The sequence below is a fragment of the Cyanistes caeruleus genome, chromosome 3 (assembly GCF_971803275.1).
Source record: "Cyanistes caeruleus chromosome 3, bCyaCae1.hap1.1, whole genome shotgun sequence".
In the NCBI taxonomy this organism is placed as follows: Eukaryota; Metazoa; Chordata; class Aves; order Passeriformes; family Paridae; genus Cyanistes; species Cyanistes caeruleus.
In genome coordinates, this window is record NC_141703.1 from 34,782,825 (window position 1) to 34,802,150 (window position 19,326).

A 19,326-nucleotide genomic window follows, 5' to 3' on the forward strand; every position below is an offset into this window, starting at 1 on the left:
GGATTTAAATGTCATTCCAGGACTATCCTAACAGAAGACAATTTAGGTACTCAAATCCTGACAGATAAGCCAGACAAACTGTGTCTGCTTCAAGCCTGTCCTAAGCCTGTGCAGGTGATTTTTCAAATGCAAATCGTTTTTCCAAATTTGCACACCAAAATCTTTTCTGCCATTGCTGCTTCCAATCACTGTCCTAATGAACATCAATATGCCATCAAGATTGAAGGCCTTTAAGGCTGGAAACCGGGTAGGTGGCAACCAGCCTGACTAGTCCTTCTGTGGAAAGGTGTCCTGCTGGTTTCAGCAGCTGAGGCCATCGGGAACAACTGTCATGCACACATGCAGATCCACAGGCACACGGCCAACAGGTCCAACCTACCTCGAATGGCTGGATGCATTGTGTAAGGGAGATTTATCTGTCCAGGGGCAGCATCTGCTCCCAAACACAACTGGAGTTTTGCATCAGATAGGTCACAAGCCTCCCAGCTTTTGTTAAGAATCATGAGGAAATGAAGGTATCAGAGAGAGGCTGGCCCTGGAGTTACTCATGGGAAGAGAAAGGTGTGGAGGAACCTGAAGAGCAGGAGAAACCAAACCATGGAAATGTGTCCCTTGCCCTACAAACTCATAGGTATCTCAAAGTGCTATTAATGGAATGTCAGCGGTCAGATGGCTGTGAGAATTTCAGCAGCCAGGGGAAGACATTTAATAAGGCTCCCATGCAGCCATTGACAGGGAATATGACTGCTCACAAAAGCACAGCAAAACCCCTGGCACACATAGGACTAAGTCTCTTGTTTAACTGATCCACAAGGCACACACTGAGCCTGCTGGATGCCAATGAAACAACAAACAACAACTCACACCAAGTCTGGAAACTCACAGAAGCTCCATCCCTGTATTTCAGGGGAATGCACTCACTGCCTGTGCCCCGTGGACATTTCCACAACATAGCAGAGCTCCCACACAGCAGCAGCAATTTGTCTGGGCTGCCTGAACACCTGGGAACCCAACCAGTGCTGTAACTCCAGCCAAGGCATCACATTTCCAGAAAGCCTGGACAAATGGCCAAAGTGCAGCAAGGCAGCAAATGACACAAAAGCAAAGGAGTTGGCAGATACACCAACTAGAGAAGCAGAGTGCTCAGCCAGCTAAGGAGCTAATGTGTATACTCATCCCTTCCTGACATTGTCAACACAGGAACAAGTGACATTTCTTCAGAGTTAGCAGCAAACATCTGCTGAGCCAGACTAATGATTTTTTTTTTTTTTTAATTGCCAAGGAAAACAACTTTAAAAAAACCAAAACCAAACTTAAGGCTGCTCTAAATTTATAACATTTGTTTAGCTTTTTGATAAGCATGCCAGCTTGCTTATAGGGATGAAGTGATAACATTTTCAGGCAAGATGACAAGCCCTTCACAGAAGGCTGAGATATAAGCTCCCAAAATCCACTACAGGACTTTTTCCTAGATATCTCATTTAATACATGTGAAAGTCATACTACAAATGAGCAGAACAGCTAATTTCTCTCTTGCTTTTTCAACTCACAAACACACTGTGAAGCCTTAGGGGGTATTAGAGAGCAGCAGGTATTATTAGAGTCCAATATCACAAGTTTGGAGCATGAGTATCCACAGCAAGACCTAATTATAGTAAAAACCCCCCACATATTACAAAAAATGTAAGATAAAGTGGTGCAGTAGTAAAATGAAAGTTATGATGCCAGCATTACAGTCCTGAAAAGAATATTTTTTTGCTAAAGAAAAATAACAATACCCTAAATAAGGCAGCTGTTCAGAGCAAGAGCTTTGGCACTCAAAAATACAAGACCTATAGAAAGAGCCCTCTCTAGCAACAGTGGGAAGGGGAGTGGAAAGCTACACTAAAAATTTCATTTGCATGACACACCTATCTGCATTTCTTCTAGCGATTCTTGGAAAGACAGCATAAATGCAGATAAAGGGAGAAGTGTGTGTGGAAAGCAGGGTGTGGAAGGGGAAGCAGAAGGAAGTGTTAGACTTTCAAGTAAGACACAGGAAAAGGGTTTTTTGTCAAGATGAGGTAATTTTCAAGTGCTTCATTCCCCTTTCCCCTCTCTTCACCTTCCCCCCACCTCCAGGTATTTAGGTGAAAGAGATACAGCTCTAAGCAATTTAACACACCTGAATCATAAATCTCTGCATGGTGATATTGTCCTCAAGGCCAAAAAATGACCCCAGTGAGGATTCAGGCACTGGTACTTACAGATATAAATCAGCCATGGTTTGGTGGGGTAAGTCAAGGCACTGATCCACAGACTGCTAGAAAAGTAAGTTACAGCTATTGCCAAAGGAATCAAAAAAATATTTCCTCTCCACTTGCACATGTATTTTCAGTGCCCTGTTTTTCAGAGCATATGACTGGTGTGTTTGCAAGTGAAAAAGTCCTTCCTGGTTACAGGAGTCAAGGGAAGACAAATTTTCACACATCTTTTGACTGAAGCCTGAGTGCTTTTGCTTTATTTATCAAATAGGATGCTCAGTAATGTTAGTCTTGGACTCTGTGATGCTGCTAGACTTGGCAGAAGGGCTGTTTGGAGAAAAAGATAGTTGGAGTTTTCAAAAATGATATAGATGGTAATTTTCTAAGCTGATTTATGCTGTCTTCACTCTGTGAAGAACATCTTCCTCCAGTAAACCCTATGTAGACCTTCTGCCTCAGGATCATGGATCATACACAGAAAAAAAGCTGGATGTTGCCACCTCTTCCCCAAGAAAGAGGAGGATGAGAATGCAGAGGACTTTTAATTCAGGAACTTTTCTTGGCATTTCTGAATTGCCTTTCTCTCAGACAATGGGAAATAAGGCTGCATTGAAAAATGGTTTGATGAAGCACATATCTGAGCTTTTTATAATACAAGTTCAGGCTGATTTTGACAGAGATATTAGGAAATTAGATCCTAACAAATACAGAGCTGCCCTAAGGTAAAAGAAAGCAAAAGTAGATGAGAGGGTGCAGTTCCTGAGTTGTGAATATCACTTCTGGCCATGTTTGCCATTCCTGAGTACTTTGTTCCTTTTGCCAAAATTCATCTGACGATAAGATATTTGAATTTTACTTTTTTTTATGAGTGCCAAATAGATAGATTGAACACATCATTATACAAATCAGTCAGATGGAAAATACCACAGCGCAGCATTAAAATCTGCTAAAAATTAATCAGGAATCCAAGTTTGCCCACAATCTGCTCTTGTGAGTAAAGTTCCCAGCTGAATGCGTAGGAAAAGGAGAGCACTTGATCCCATGAGGTGATAGAGAAGGAATCATGAGATGGAAAAGTTGCCTTACTTCTACAAGTACTAATTGTATCAGTGAAATTATCGCTCTGCAAGCTCCCAACAGACATCAAGCAACTTCTGCCAGCACACACTAGTCCTTGTCTTACGTATTCTTGCTATTCCTGGCTTAAGCCAGTTTTGTTTGTTTGTTTATTTGTTTTTCTGGAGAAACACTAGTCTTAAGGATTATTTCAGATAAAGGCTGATAGTACATTTGACAAACTTTCACAAAAATATCTGGCACCTGACTACCCGCTGGTGTTACACCACACAGGGCGTGTTTTGCTGCACTGTGCAATCATTTTGTGTTGGGACAGATGCCAGCTGGGGACCTGGATGAGGCCAGGAAACATTGTCTGAGCTTGGAAGGGAGGCTCTGCTGCCATGAGGCTGGACAGGAGAGGCGTGGGGGACAGCACTGCCACTGACAAGGAGCAAACTCAGCTCAGCGACAGTGATCCATGGGTGAGCAGTTCCAGCCTCAGTCATAAAAGGCACTTCACAAAAATATAATGTTGGATTTTGTGAAATAAGGGCAGAAGGGTTCCTGCAATAATATGAAGAAATCCCACTAATTCCTTACACTATACTGAACAGACACAGCCTGCATATGAAAGATTACTGGATTTGTTAAAAATATCAGAAGAAACATGATGCTAGCTCCAAGAAGAAACTAATCTTCCCTACATATGCATATATTTAAAGGCTCCCTTTACCCATATAATTTTTTACATGGGAAAATACTATCACAAGAACAGAGAAGCAGATTTTTCCATTTGTATTCTCTGCTCTGCTTATCTTTCATTCTTTTTATATATTTACCTATTAAGTCTTACTCTTTGGCTTTCTTCTCTTTCACTCCAGTCACTCTAAAGATAGGGAAGTTATGTACAGGTGTATCTTTAAATCAAGAAAAAAGCATCTGATTATCTTTTGAACAGATTTACTGATACTTACTCCCATACTCCCTCCCTCTGGGCAAATGTAATTCTGCAATACCTTGGGCAATGTCATTTTATGTAAAACTTCCCAATGCTCTTCAAGTCATGTCATCATGTAATTATACTTTTTTCCTGTTGAGAAATGAGAGATGAAAAAGAGGAGCTTATCCCAGGAGATTTAAATAGGGGTAATGGAAATAGCTCTGCATAGTCAAGTAGCTGCAGAATGCATTTTCCCATCCTGCACAAGTTTGAGACATTAGAATTATTTTTTCATTCTCTACCAGGAACTGAAGATGTCTGGGCTCCAAGATTTCCCAAACAGCTAACGAGTAGCAGCTGCATCTGACAATGCTTTACATCCCTCAGGATGTAAGGAACCATTTCAAGTCCTTGCTCTCAGCCATACCCCGAGCACACAAAAGCCTTCCCAAGTGCAATTCCCTGTTTCCAAGTGCTATTTCCCTACAGAGAAAATTTCATTTTAACCAAACATTTGACATTCAAAGACACTTTTCCCACCCACTAAAATCCCAAATAAATGTAGTATTTTTCCAAATCATGTTCAGAAATCCAGTGAAGAAGCCACAAATAACAAACAAAATGCAATGTGAGTAATCTCAGAAAAGGTTTTCCTTTGGAAAGACCACGTCCCATATATCTCAAAAAAATTGACAGTTATCTGCATGAAATGTGGCACAGTATTCCTAAGTATGTCTGTGAAAAATCAGCATTTGGGTTATAGTTTTGACCAAAATCTATAATGGGTAATGGCCGTAAATTTGGAATGCTGAAGAAAATATGAATCAGCAAAGCTGATGATGCTGTCACTCCATTACAGACTGAGCAAATGTCATAACTGACTGCAGAGCAGAAACCTCATTTCAGAAAACTGTAAATGATGGGTATTTCACAACGGAGAGTTAAGAAAAGGAAAAGAGAAAAAAAAAAAAAAAAAAAAAAGAAAGAGAAAAAAAGAAAAGGGAAAGAAAAAAGGAAAAAGAACGAAAAGAAGAAAGAAATAGAAGAAATATAAGAAAGAGAAGAAAAGAAGAAAATGAAGAAGGAGAAGAAAGAGAAGAAGAAATAACAGCTGTTATTCTTGGCTTAATCCCAGATACTGTAGAAAAAAAAGCAGGCAAGTCCCTACACCGTTTATGGAAGGTTCCACCATAAACCTTTAAGTCTAGAGAACATCTGAAGAGCCCAAAGCCCAGAAAATGTGGAAAATCAGATATTCAGCATCTGCTGAAACTCAGCATTCTCCTGGAGAACCTGGCTGCTCATGGCTTGGAGAGGCATCCTGCTTGCTATGTAAAATCCTGGCTGGATGGCCATAGCCAGAGTGTGGTGGTGAATGGGGCTACATCCAGCTGGTAGCTGGTAACAAGTGAGGCTCCCCAGAGCTCAGTACTGGCATCAGTCCTGTTTAACATATTTATCAATCATCTGGATGAAGTGATCAAGTGTACCTTCAGCCAGTTTTCAGATGACACCAAGCTGGGAGAGAGTGTTGAACTGATGGAGGGCAGAAAGGCTCTACGAAGGGAGAGCTTGATCAGCTGGATTGATGGACCAAGGCAAAGGCTATGAGATTCAATAAGGCCAGCTGTCCTGAGTTTGGGTCACAACAACCCCATGCAGAACTACAGGCTGGAGGAAGAGTGGCTGGAAAACTGCCCAGCAGAAAAGGACCTGGGGATCCTCACTGGTTGGCGGCAGCTGAACGTGAGCCAGTGTGTGCCCAGGTGGCCAAGAAGGCCAATGGCATCCTGGCCTGTATCAGCAATGGTGTGGCCAGCAGGAGCAGGGCAGTGACTGTGCCCTTGTGCTCAGCACTGGTGAGGCCACAGCTTGAATTCTGTCACCAGTTTTGAGCCCCTCATGACAAGAAAGACACTGAGGTGCTGCAGCATGTCCAGAGAAGGGTAATGGTGCTGGGGAAATGTCTGGAGCACAAGTCTGATGAGGAGCAGCTGAGGGGGCTGCAGGTGCTTAGTCTGGAGAAGAGGAGGCTCAGGGGTGACCTTATTGCTTTCTATAACTACCTGAAAGGCATTTTAGGAAGAGGAGGATAGATCTTTTCTCTCCCATGTAATAAGTGACAGGACAAGAGCAAAAGGCCTTAAGCTATGCCAGAGGAGGTTTAGATTGGATATTGGGAAAAAAACTTCTTCCCTGAAAGAGTCATCAAACATTGGAACAGGCTGTCTAGGGAAGTGGTTGAGTCACCGCCCCTGGAGGCATTTAAACGACATGCCATGTAGATGTGGCACTTAGGGACATGGTTTGGTCATGGATTTGGCAGTATGGGTTAACTGTTGGAATTTTCCAACCTAAATAATTTGATGATTTTGTGATTTATCAGCATTTTCATACGCAGAAACTGAAGCAGAGAGTGATCTCATTACTTATGGTCAACCTGGAAAGACTGATCTACTTACGGTCAAACTAGAAATCCAAACCAAAAGCAAAATATCGCTTACCTGCATTTTAGCACTCCACCAGAGAAATTAAAGACAACAAAAAACTATTTATACTTTGCATTGTGATCTATATCTTTCAAAAGACAAAATATTTTAACTTTTATTTTTATGACAGTATTGACAGTATCATCATATTCCTAGATAGTACAGGATATATTGTATCACAACCCCCAATATCATCCTTACAGCGTCTACTTTTACTGCTTGTGAATTCCAACATCTCTTATTCTGACCACATGCTATTAAAAGATTGAATTAATCATTCCATCTTGCTCATAGCACAGATGGAGAGATACAGTTGGGCAACCAATACATTGGGAAAGTCGATTCTTTAAATATTCCCTTACTATAGTATATTATATTCTGGGAATGTGAGGGGTGTGTGTATGTGAAGGAAAAAAAAAAAATTGGAAAGTTCATTAAGAGTCATTTAAACTGCATCTCCTCTCTTCCCAGAGACAGATAATGTAATTTCCATATCCCAATCAAGCTTAAGAGCATCCACCTGAAGGTCACATTCAGATCTGCCTCTTCCAGCCAACAAAAATGCTCTGCTGTCACTCAAACACTCAAATAGTCCCCTCTGCTTCCCACAGCTTCAGGGTGACAGTATTTCCATCAAATAAGTAAGCAGAAGTCACGAGTTGGTATACAAAATTTAAAAGGTAATTGAAAGTTTCTGGAGTAGTTCACTTCAAAACACTGCAATCACTTGTGATCTGAAGTGCTTGTTATCATATACAAAGCTCTAGTAATTAGAATCAGGAAGAGAGGTACAAGGTGATTAGAGAATATTGGGAAAAATCTAGTTAACAGGAAACATAGCACATAAACCAATCAGTACTAAAAATTTCCCTGAGATGCCTGCAATTTATGAAAACACAAAATGTTGAAAAGCACATTTCCATATTATTAAAATTTTTTGAAGCAACTAACGATCAGAAGCCATTACAGCATTGACATTAATGTGAGATTAACCTCAGATGCCACTGACTTAATAAAAACATGCAAAACAGTCTGAACATGCCTTCGTCTCCCTCTCTGCCCTGCTTCCACACCCTTCAAACCCACTACTGGCCAGCACATTTATTTCTTCGTCTGGCCAGCACCTGGTGAAGAGTCAGGGCAGTGGCAAAAGCTGGCTGGGGATTGTCACTGCTAGATTGTCACTGTGTGTCTCTCGGTGTCTGGCCCAAAGCAGTGTCCCCAAGCAAGGCCAGGTTCATGTGGCCGGTGTGGAAGCAGAGAGAGCCAGTGAGCTGGAGACCCACAGCTGGACAGCCCCAGAGGTGCTGCCCTTGCAGAGCAGTGCCCGAGCTTGATGTCCCCGCTGCACCAGGCTGCCCAACCTCTGCTGACACATGCCACCTTCCCAGGGACATCACCCAACCTCCAGCAGCAAAAAATCCTGGATGGAACAGAACTTTGTGGGGTTTTTTTAGTTTATATTTTTTTAAAGATAGTTTTACTGAAGCCGCCCGAGCCTCTGGATGGAGCTCAGTTTCATACTCAAAACCACTTAAAAATCAGTTCTAACTTGGAATGAGAAAGTACAAGGAGCATGCACATATTTTGTCTTCAAGACAGCTACAACATTTGTGTTCCAAATATGAAATTTTATTCATTTTTCTCTTCTTTGATAACACAAGCAGGTCAAATGGATTATGAATGTGCAAGTACAGAAAGGTCTAGACTGTAGTACATATAAAATTTCCTAATTCTCTCATAAAAGTCCTTTTTCTGGGAAAAAACTGATTTCTCTTCAAAGTCCTCTCTCTCAACACATGCTGGAGTGACCTCACACTCATGGCTTTTCTTTCAATTTTCATCTTTCTTGTTCCTCATAAAATATGTACTGAAGTTTTCACAGGAAAGCAACTACTTTGCAATAAAGACAGCCACTTGTTCTGAAAGATTATTTCTTAAATTAGATGTTTTTATTTTTCAGTAAAAAATTTAATTTTGAATGAAATTTTATAGCCCATTAATCTAGTGCAGATTCATGAGACTTAGGGAGTTAGTTAACTTAGAAGAACAGCTACTGTGCATGCTCTATAATTGCTCTTCATTGAAATTGTCAAAGATTTTTAATATGCATTTACCACACAGATTAAAAGCTGTTAAAGTATGTCTCCATTTAAGAGGCCATCATTCCACAGTGTCATTATCTGCTATTAATATTTCAATTATAGAGCATCACATGCTCCTCTGAAGAAATGCGCAACTACTCACAAAACCAGTCCCATTATTGATAATGCTCCAGGAGTATGACACAAATATCCTATTTTTGTCCCTACATTTAATTACCTTCCATAAATATCTTGCCAAAATTTTAAGGGATTATCTCCTTTCATATAGAAATATGTATTTTTCTTGACAAACACCTTCCAACTACTCTGCTTCTTAGAAGGGAGCTGACAGCTACATGAATTATACTGGCCCTTCTGCACAGCCACTTTACAAACCCTCTCTTCAACCAGGTGTTCAAACAGACTGGTACATCATAGTGCATCCTTTCAGTCCTTCTCAGGACATCACCCAGAACTACCAGCACTTTTCAGGCACCACTGGTAGCATAAACAGGCTTCACGCCTGCTTTTTTTTCCACCTGATCGGAGGATTTAGCTGAAATGTTATGGCTCTGCAACAGCCAATTTGGTGTGAAATATTTTTCAAGGCATCATTCCTTTCTCTTTTTTGAGAATAAAAAAAACCACCAAATGCTTTCTTTACTCTAACAGATCTTATAGTCCTATTTTCATCATGCCAAGCTGATAATCAATTTCCAGTAAAGCTGATACCCAGAGCTACCTCTCAAAGGATGGACCTTGTCCAGCCAAGTAACAGTGACAGGACCAAATAAAATGGCCTGACATTTTGCCAGGAGAGGTTTAGATTACATCTTAGGAACAGTTTCTTCACTAAAATGGTGAAGGCATCAGAATAGAATTGAACTAATAGCTGGCCTTATTGAATCTCATAGCTTTTGCCTTGGTCCATCAATCCAGAAAAATTTTCAAAAAACATGGGGATGTGGCACTTAAGAGACATGGTTTGCTGCTGAACATGGTGGTGCTGGGTTTATGTTTGGACTTGAAGATCTTGTAGGTCTCTTCCAACCTAAATGATCCTATGACTCTAAGCCAATAGACAGTACTTTTGTTCCACCTCACACTAAACAGCAAAGTTATGTTTTGTGCTTATGTGTTTTGTTTTTATGTGTTTAAATTCTCTTCAGTGATAAATAATTAAAATAATTTGAATGAAGCTTTCTTTTTAAGAAGAATAAAGGAACTTAGCAATCATATCAAGGGGAGGAAAAAAAAAAAAAAAGAGCTTGAGGAATAAAAGCCCAAGAGCTTGCACTGGTTTGATTGGCAGCTGTCTGCTGTTTCCAATACTTTTCTCTTTAGGCCTTTTTCCACAAATATACAAAGCATTTGAAACGCATGCACTACACTGTGCACTGACTTCTAGGTGATTTGAAGGATATGACCCTAAAATGCAATTTCTGTTCCAGACTCCATCCTCTCAATCTATCAGCCCCTGGTAACACACAGTGTAAACAGCCAGCCCACTCACACTCGGTTCTCTGGTGGGGCTTTGCCACCACTTAGCACTTCTCCCAGAAAAAAATCCTGGTGATGCAGAAAGTAAAAGGTGAACAGTTCCTTGCTGGAAAAGTGAGCCCCTGCAAACTCTGCAAGCTGCACCAGCAGCTACTGCAGTCCTTACATCAGCATTTCTTTTGTTATTGCACCTGAAGCTTTGCAACTGTCCATACAGAAAATCCAGCAGTGCTGAGGGTCACACCAACTTCATTTCAGCCACAGTACTACCTCATTCCCAAGGCATGCTAAGATACCTGGCCAACATGTGTGTGTCCTCATGCAGTGTGTGACCAGTCCTGCTGTCCCAGCAAAAGCCCAAACTCTGCTTCAGGCAGTTACCAGCATTCCCTGTTTGGCTTGGGGAAACAGAAAATAATTATCTTACTGAATAAGCTGTTCTGCAAGTGCTGCCCTGCTAATATTTGTGGTAACTTTACAGGGGAGTGCTTTGCCCACCATGGAGTACACCAGCACGGCCAGCCCCATGCAGGTTTATCCAGGAGAGAGGCATTCAAGTTAAAAACCAGTAGCTGCAGACAACCCTGAGGCACATGGGAGCACTGTCAGAACAAAGAGGGACATCCAGAACAACTCACCAGGATGCCACCACCTACACTTCTGCCACAACAGTGGCATTTCTCTGGGGAGCACAGGCACTTTGCCAGCCCTTTTTGTAGTTGCAAGTGTCAGGGCCTGGGCAGGAAGGAGAGGTCTCAGCATCTCCCCCTCCAAGCTGCCACATGCCAAGCCAGAGGAGCACGCTGCAAAGCCATTCCAACACAAACCCTGATGCCTTTGCAAGGAATACATCATGCCTGCAGAGAGGCTGCTGGCAGAACAGCCAGACAACTGAGCCACCCAGCCTCGGTCCCTGTCCCCACAGCTCGCAGCAAAACCACATGCTAGCTGTCAGCCAGACCAAACTTGCAAAGATAACTTAGTTCTTTACAGCAAAGGGTGGAAGCTTGGAAGAATCTGGGCTGAAACCACTGGACTTCATTGCTAAATTGCAATAATTTTCTGTATACATATGTGGGTAGGTATATGATTTTTCTTCTTTAGGGAAGAAAACAAATACTTGATAACTGGATTAGAAGATGGGGAAAACATCATGGTTTTCACTTGTGCCTCACTATAGTACTTTCTGACTAGTATTAATGAGTAAATATTGAGAAAAAATAAATCACTCTGAAAATTGATGTGGAAGAGATGGATAGAAGATACAGTTAATAGCAAAAAATTGCAACAAAGGTCATTATATTAGAGCATGAACTAGTAGGTCCATATACCACTGTAGGACAAGGCCATGCTCAAGCTGAAGTCCAGGCCTCAACATTACCCACCTATTTTGTTGTTTTACATCCTCTTTCTTGTATGTGTAAATATCCCTTTCCTCTCTGGGAGCTCTGGAGGACTACACATAATATCTTTAACAGATTGACTTCAAAAAGTAAACCCTGAGGACCACAGGAAGAATACATGACTACAACCTAGTGCAAAGAACTCTGCTAGCACCTACTAGCCACTACCAATGGCAGCATTTGCAGCACTTGACACTTGCTTCTGACTCGAATTAGTTGCTCTTCAAATATCTGTATCATATATAATTAGGAAGTACAGCATCATTGAGAGAACATGGATTTTGCATTTCTTGACCTTTTTCCTACTAATTTTCAGCAGACTATTTAATGTTAAAATTCTACACCGTGCAAGGCAGAGATTCCAGTTAGGAACACACAAGTAAGACTGGCATATATGGGTAGTGGTATTAATTAGAATGAAAAAGCTCCAGCCAGCAGACTGGGTGATATCTGTACTCACCAGGATGACTTTATTCATTAACAAGTTGTTATTTTGGAAAAATATGTCCAAGAAGTCCTTGTACTTCAGCAAAAATGTCCCATTTCCAGTTACCAAGGTTATACCAATTGCCAGAAAGACAACAGTTACCGCTCTGCAGGCACTCTGTTCACTGGGATACACTCAGTAAAAAAATTACAAGGTCATCACTGTGTCAGTCCTGGTTTGCAGAAAGTATAATGCCAGTAATTTTTTGTTTACAAAGTCCTTTCATTCTGTGTAATTCTCAGACTGTTGCAGACTTTATAAGCCATTTGCAGTGGTACCACTGAACCTTTTTTTAAAGAATGAGGTCTGACTACAACTCCTCTGTAATTTCCTTAGTCGGGACTGGTTGACATGCTTGTTAAAAAATACTGTTATACAGAACTATCTGTTTCAGTTTTAAAAATAACCTTTCTAGAATGGAGTACGCCTTGTGGGTTGGCTTTGTAAGGAACACGGCCCAGGGGCCCTAATCAGCAGTTTCAGTACAAATGGCCAACATGGAGCATCACCTGCCTCCTGCTGCAGCACATCACACCTGGGCAGCCAGAGCCAGCAATCAAACCCTTGCCCACAGCATAGCAGATTAAAAGTTTCATCCTAACTTCATTGAACACTCATAAGGTTCATTAACTTCAGTCCCTGGTTTGTACACCAGAGAAACACCAGCGTGAGATGTGAGGTCAGGAAGTGGCAGAGCTTTGCTTTGATTTAGCGTGACTTCCTTTCCTCACGTCAGTGAAGTTCACATCAGTTCACATCTGCACTCAGGTGTTTACTTGTACCAGCCATGTTACCAGTGTTACCAATGTGTCAACAAAAAAAACAACAACAACAACAAAATGTTTTAACTGTTCCCCCAAAATCCTCCTTCAGAAACAAGTTCAGTGTACTTTTTGGTCCAATTTTCCTTTTTTTCTTTACCTCTCCAGGATAATTTAAAATATTGAGCAAAGTTAGCAATCATGGGTAGGCATTCCCTCAGAAAGTAAAATGTCCATGCCCCAGAAAGCATACTCTGGAAAAAAGCAGGCACACAACAAAAAGCAGAAGTGTATCAGAGCCAAGCACTCTAACTCAGCTTTACACAACTCAGAGAATATTCTGGGTAGGATGGGGGATGTCATTTTCTTGCCCAATGCATGTTCTGTGAAGTATCAAAGCTCTCCTAGCAGAGCACAAATCCAAGGAAATGAAAACAAATGCCATTAGTTAATTACAAAACTATTTCGCTTTATTTTTTCTTAAAAGCAATCCTGATGTGAAGCAAAACTTCCCTGTTTCTTTGGCTATCTGCTTTGGGAACTGCAGCTCTCAAATATTTTCTTTCCTTGCTGGCAATATGCCCATTTGAATCTCGCTATATTCCACCACATCTGCAGCTTTAATGCAGTTATTCATACAGTATGATAAAGCCACAAACCCCAAATCACTGTCTCTAATGACATCTGTAATTTGGAAACCTTGATGATGGAATGCTTGAAACTGGCAGGCGACACTTTCTGCAAACACTGAGAGGACTGCATGTATATAACATTTTTACTCTTAACTGCATGAATCTTGATCCCTGCCCTGTCTGTAAAGCAAGGCACATAATCTTAGTGACACGGATATCAAAGTATTTCCTAAGAATCCATTTGTTCAATGCATTAAAGGTTTTACCACAATTGAGTTGAATCAAGACTCATATATCAGTTCCCATGGAACTTCAACACTACCTCAGTACTGTGCAAGGGAGTTCCAAGTAAAGCATTTGTGGTGGGACAGCATGGTCCCAGAAAACTGACATGGTCTTGATGGTCTAAGAAAACTGACTTAGTATTTAGATACTACAAAAGTATCTCTAAAAATACCATCTTGGGGTATACTTAGGTGACTACTTCCACCTGCCTTCTGACAAGACTTCTGGGTCCTGCACAGGTAGTCTCATGGTGGAGTCCACACAAAGTCCTGCGTGACTCAAGACCTTAATCCACCCAATTGCCCTGTCAGTAAAGCTCTTACATTCCTCAGCTGAGTTTCTACAACCTCCAGTGCCCCCAGCTGAAGTGTGGCTGAGTGGTATTTGGTTAAACAACATTTTTTATGATGTAAAAGAACAATTACATTTTCTAGCTCATTTTCTTGAGTTGCAGCATCTCATCATAAGCACCAGAGATGCTAAAGCTAACAGTTTGCTTTATCACCTAAAAAAGAAGATCTTGGGCCAATTAACCCCAAAACTGCAGAGATTAAGAGACTCTTAATCAGAAGAAAAGAGAAACCAGAAATTTGAATTTGCACAACCAGCCATTGCTTGGCAGAGTGCTGACTTGAATTTGCACAACCAGCCATTGCTTGGCAGAGTGCTGACTTGGAGACAAAGACCATATATCCCTTGCAAAGATACCATCTGCCCATCGTTAGACTGAAATGCACAGACGGAATCCATCACTTGGCTCTGAAATCCATCACTGCTTCAGCTGCATGAGCAAAAAGCAAACACCCAACCTTCCATCTATAAGTGTTCCATTTGCCTCCTTTCCTTTGTTTTACATTAACAAAGCAGCCCAAGTTCCTCTTTACTGAGGAAGGACGATCCACGCAATAGAATGCTCATTTACATCTGCTGAAACTTGATTTTATGTTTGTTATGACTAAATCATTGAAACTGAAACATCTCACACACAGAAGGATGACTTAAGTAAAAGAGGCTTGTTCCTTCACTTTTACCCTCTCTGAAATACCATGGGTCTGGTTCCATATTGCTATGATGCAGGTAAGGGCACAAAATGAGGTGCTTACATTTAAGCCTTTTACACAGAATTACTAAAAAATGTAAATATTTACACTTTACATTCTCCCATATTTGGGTAAAATGTGGTTACAATTGCCTCTTTCAACAACAGAATAATTAGGCCTTCCAGCTTATGAATTGTGGGGGAGAATATTTCTCTTACTTCTGAAGCTCACCTACATTTGGGATCTGAAGTGTTTCAATAGCTTTTTCAGACAGAATAATTCTATGGATATTAACCTAAGAAGCACAGTAGAAGACAAAATTGACATATGTAAAATAAAAAGTTGTGGTTTGCATTTCATACACAGTCCCCTCCAAAATATCATTATTTAAAAGATATTAAAAGAGACACACTCGTGATGCTGGCATTTTTAGAGGTTCAGAAGGCAGAGCATGCAAAATTAATTGCTTCTGGAGATAAGATCCCTAAATCTGTATTTAGACACATAAGCCAAGGAGTTAGTGCATAGACTCTGCAGACTCCTTTTAAGGCCACATTTTGTATCATTTTAATCTTAGCCTAAATATAAATATAAAATGAACAAATCATTTTTAGTCCTGGTGTTTGCAAACTTATCACCCAGTAGTGTTACCTTCTGCACAATCTTCTTCTAGAGGTGGCCAATCAGCCCAGGGAAGAAGCAGAATCCCAGCAAAAGCCCTGTCCCACCCCCTTCCTTCAGGCATGTGCAGACCAGAAAGCAGCCCCAGCAACACAAAAACACAGGGAAAACACTCTGGAGGAATCTGATTTTCCCTCTGCAGTGCACAGCAACTTTCCTAAACAGCCTAGAGAAAAGGCAGAAGTTCAGCCAACAGATCAACTTTGCAGACTGAGATGATTCCCTCACTGCAGGGAAGAGCTGCCTCTGGGATAAAATGTTATCATCCATCAGCTCTAGCATGCATTGCCAAAAAAGGCACAAAAAATCATATTGCAATGGTCTTAACAACTGACAAATAGTTTCACGTATTATCTCTGAATTTATCTCTCCAAAAAGAACTGTGAAATCTTTGTGAACACTGATGAAGGGGAGGTGGGGTGATGTGGACAGAGCATGTGCAAGGCAATTTGTCTGCAAGGCTACAGCAGAACTTGTTTATGTGAGCACTTTAAACCCACTTGGGCTTTGAGTCATACCTTCATATACAACACACACAAAGTTGTGCTTTTCCCACTTCCTTTCTCTGAGCAGGTACACAGGAATCTCTGAGCAGCAGTGCCAATCTTGCATTTGCAGCACCACGGGGTAAATGCCGTATTATCCTCAATCCACTGCTCATGCAGACCAGGCAGCAAATCGTGAACAGTGCAGGTGAACTTCTAGCCTGCATTCACCAAGGCTTGAAAACATGCAAGTCACATTCTCCTGTTCTTACACTTGAAATACAGGAGGCACACAGCAAACAGCACAGCAAGGAGCAGCACCAAGGTACTTGCTGCCTGCACAGGAAATAAAGTGGGACATAGAATGAGGGACTAGAACATGCTCCACTCATCCACAGGACTGCTTTTCTCACCACAGCACTCGCTCCCTTGGGCCCAGCCAGATTTACGATCAGTGGCAAGTTCTTGGACTGTGTGTGAATGTTTGTCTGTGTAGATCAACGTGTCAAAATATCATCCAGAAACAGTCCCTTTGGCCCACACTTCCACAGGCTGGAGGCCAGGTCATAGTAATAGCTTGAATCTCCCTTCTTCCCCAATATGTCATTAATGAGAACTCCTCCCTGGCCATTTGAGAGCGCAGGAGTTTTTTGAAGTTAAAAAAGTTCACATGCCAGCAGGATGTGAACACCAAAAAGCGTGTAAAACAATTGTTTTACAGAGTTCTAAAATGTCAGGCTACAAGAAGGTTAGTAATTTAGCATTTTAAAATGCTATTAGGATTTTGGACAGGAACTGATGACTCCTGATAAAATTTCTTTCAGTTTTCTTTCAGTTACTTCCTCTGGATGGACCCACTTCCTATCTGCTCCCCTAAGTAAAGTAATTGCATTTTCCACATTTGTTATTAAATTCCTTCTGTTCATATAAGTTCTGCCGTGTGCTCAATAAACTTTTATTTGGTGCCAAACCACTGAGTGCACCCCAGAGCACAAACTCACACCAAAATGTACCCATAACATAGAACTGTACATTGCTTACAAAAGCACTTTATTTTTCTCTCTCACACACATCAGAAGGTCGTGTTTGAGAAGATGAAAGTTTCCCTTGGAGCACTGCATTCATGACACGGGACAGGATGTTTCTAGCACAAGTTCTCCTGATGCTGAGTTGACATCTTCCTTGTTATGACTGCAAATTCCTATCACTGTAAACCTCACTGATAACTCAGGAGAAAAAAAGCAAACAAAAAAAGCAAAAAGAAAGGGAGAATGAAACCCTTTCAGCTGCAGTGTCTGTAAAGACACTGTGATACACAAAATGTCTCAAATTTAAAAGCAAAGCAGTAACCACTGGAGAAATAAAAAATGAGTTTTTCATTTCTAACTGCAAGTACTTGGGGACAATGAACAGACAGAATATTGTATGTAATCAAAGAAACTGCCTTTTTAAAAAACAACCTTATTCTGCATTGTTTGGGGAAACACTGTTGAACATGACATCATGCACATGCATCTATGGACAAATACAGTCATATTTTCAGTGAACTGAGCAAAACAAATGGATTAATTCTCTACAGATATATCTAAATTATGAGGGCATCACAAACATTTACAGATGCATTTTAATTGTCTTCCACCTAAGTCTGTTAAAATAAAGACAACATTTCTCATTTATTTCAAATTAAAGTATGCCTGCCCTACTGCTTCTGATAGCTGAATCTTGGTGTACCTCTAACCGTGGCATTTATTCCAGGAAAACCACTGTAAATGTTACCCCCAAAATATCTATCAAAAAGCTTTATTGTCTATACAAAATATATATTTAAATGATACAGAACACTCTTTCCTATGTCAGCATTAAACACCTAACTATTTGAATAATCAAAAAATTTCCCAGGAACAGCTTCAGGGTAGAGCACAAACCAGTATCTTTGCTACGGTATTTACCTTAAACCTCTATCTAAGGAGAGCAGCACAGAGACTGTTTCTACACTCACATGCCTATTATGCCTTTGACTCTGAATGTAGTTTCCTAGCTGTGCTGAGCTCAACTCCCCAGCATATTTCCTACACAGGCAATTTTGGTCCAATTGAGTCATGAATCCCAGTGTATATCACTGTGGGAAGAAGAATCACTGGCTCTGCCTTTTCACACCACAGCACAAGTGCTGTAGCCCCTGTGAATTGGAATAAGAACCTAGTTTAAACTCTTTTTAAACTGAAATTTATCTGGTCTCAAAGTAGTCTCTAAGAGAGAAGCTGGAGTTCTCCTGCTGCTTCCCAGCATTCTGCCCAGGCAGGGTCAGGGAGAGAAGACAGGAGAGAGGATTTGGTAAAACTAAAGTCACTGGAAATAAGAAATCATGATGCAAGGAAATCAGCACACGTGTGTAACAGGTAATAGTATTTTCAAAACCTCTGAAAAAAGTTACATCTGATCACCGTTTCAAAGCACTGCAGGTGGCAAGCACCACTTTTGTGATCTTTTGGCAGCAAGAAAAATCAATACCACTCAGTGTGGAAATGCCAGCAGAAATGCTCAAAAAATCTTAATATTTTAACAATTCCAAGTTCTGAGGGACTCTTATTTGAAAATAGTTGCTGCAACTATTTAATTTTTTTCCATTTTTTTAATGCTAAACTCCATTCCTTTGTGCCCCCAACTGCAGGGGCAGCGAAAGGGACTGCAATAACAGTAAAAATATATGAAATTGATTTTTATTGTTCTATCTAAAGGAAACTCTTTTCTACTTAATAACAACAGCATTATAAACTGCAACTGCAGAGATGTTTTGAAATTACAGTTTAAATAGTATCATTAAGACATGCTTTACTGATGTGCTCTTAAGGCAGACATAAAATGAAGCTGTATCTTTAAATGCTCTCTACAGCACCAAATGTTACTAAAAAAGCAAAACCAATTTCCATAATTTCCCTATGTCTCACAAAAATGTTTTGAATTTAGCAGAACATTAATTTGTAGGAGATAAGGCAAGACAAACCGTTTAGTATGGTCCAAAGGAAAAAAAACAAACCATAAAACTTAAGAGACCTTGAGAATCCTTTCAGCAGAGCTAAAAAGGCAGTCTAGACTAGATAACGCCACCAGAACCAGGATCACCAGATCTTCAGAAATGGAGACTACCGAAAGTGGAAGACAGTGTACAGAGACCAAAATGTAATTTTTCTAGCATAAAGTTTCCTTTCCCCAGTTGTCATGGAATATGTAAAACAC

At 40.7% G+C, this 19,326-nt stretch overlaps 1 protein-coding gene across 3 annotated transcripts in view; it reads right to left on the reverse strand.

The window, feature by feature from the left end:
- DHRSX (dehydrogenase/reductase X-linked) overlaps positions 1-19,326 on the reverse strand; it is a 161,590-nt gene that overhangs the window by 129,320 nt on the left and 12,944 nt on the right. The gene's annotated exons all lie outside the window — the stretch shown is intronic.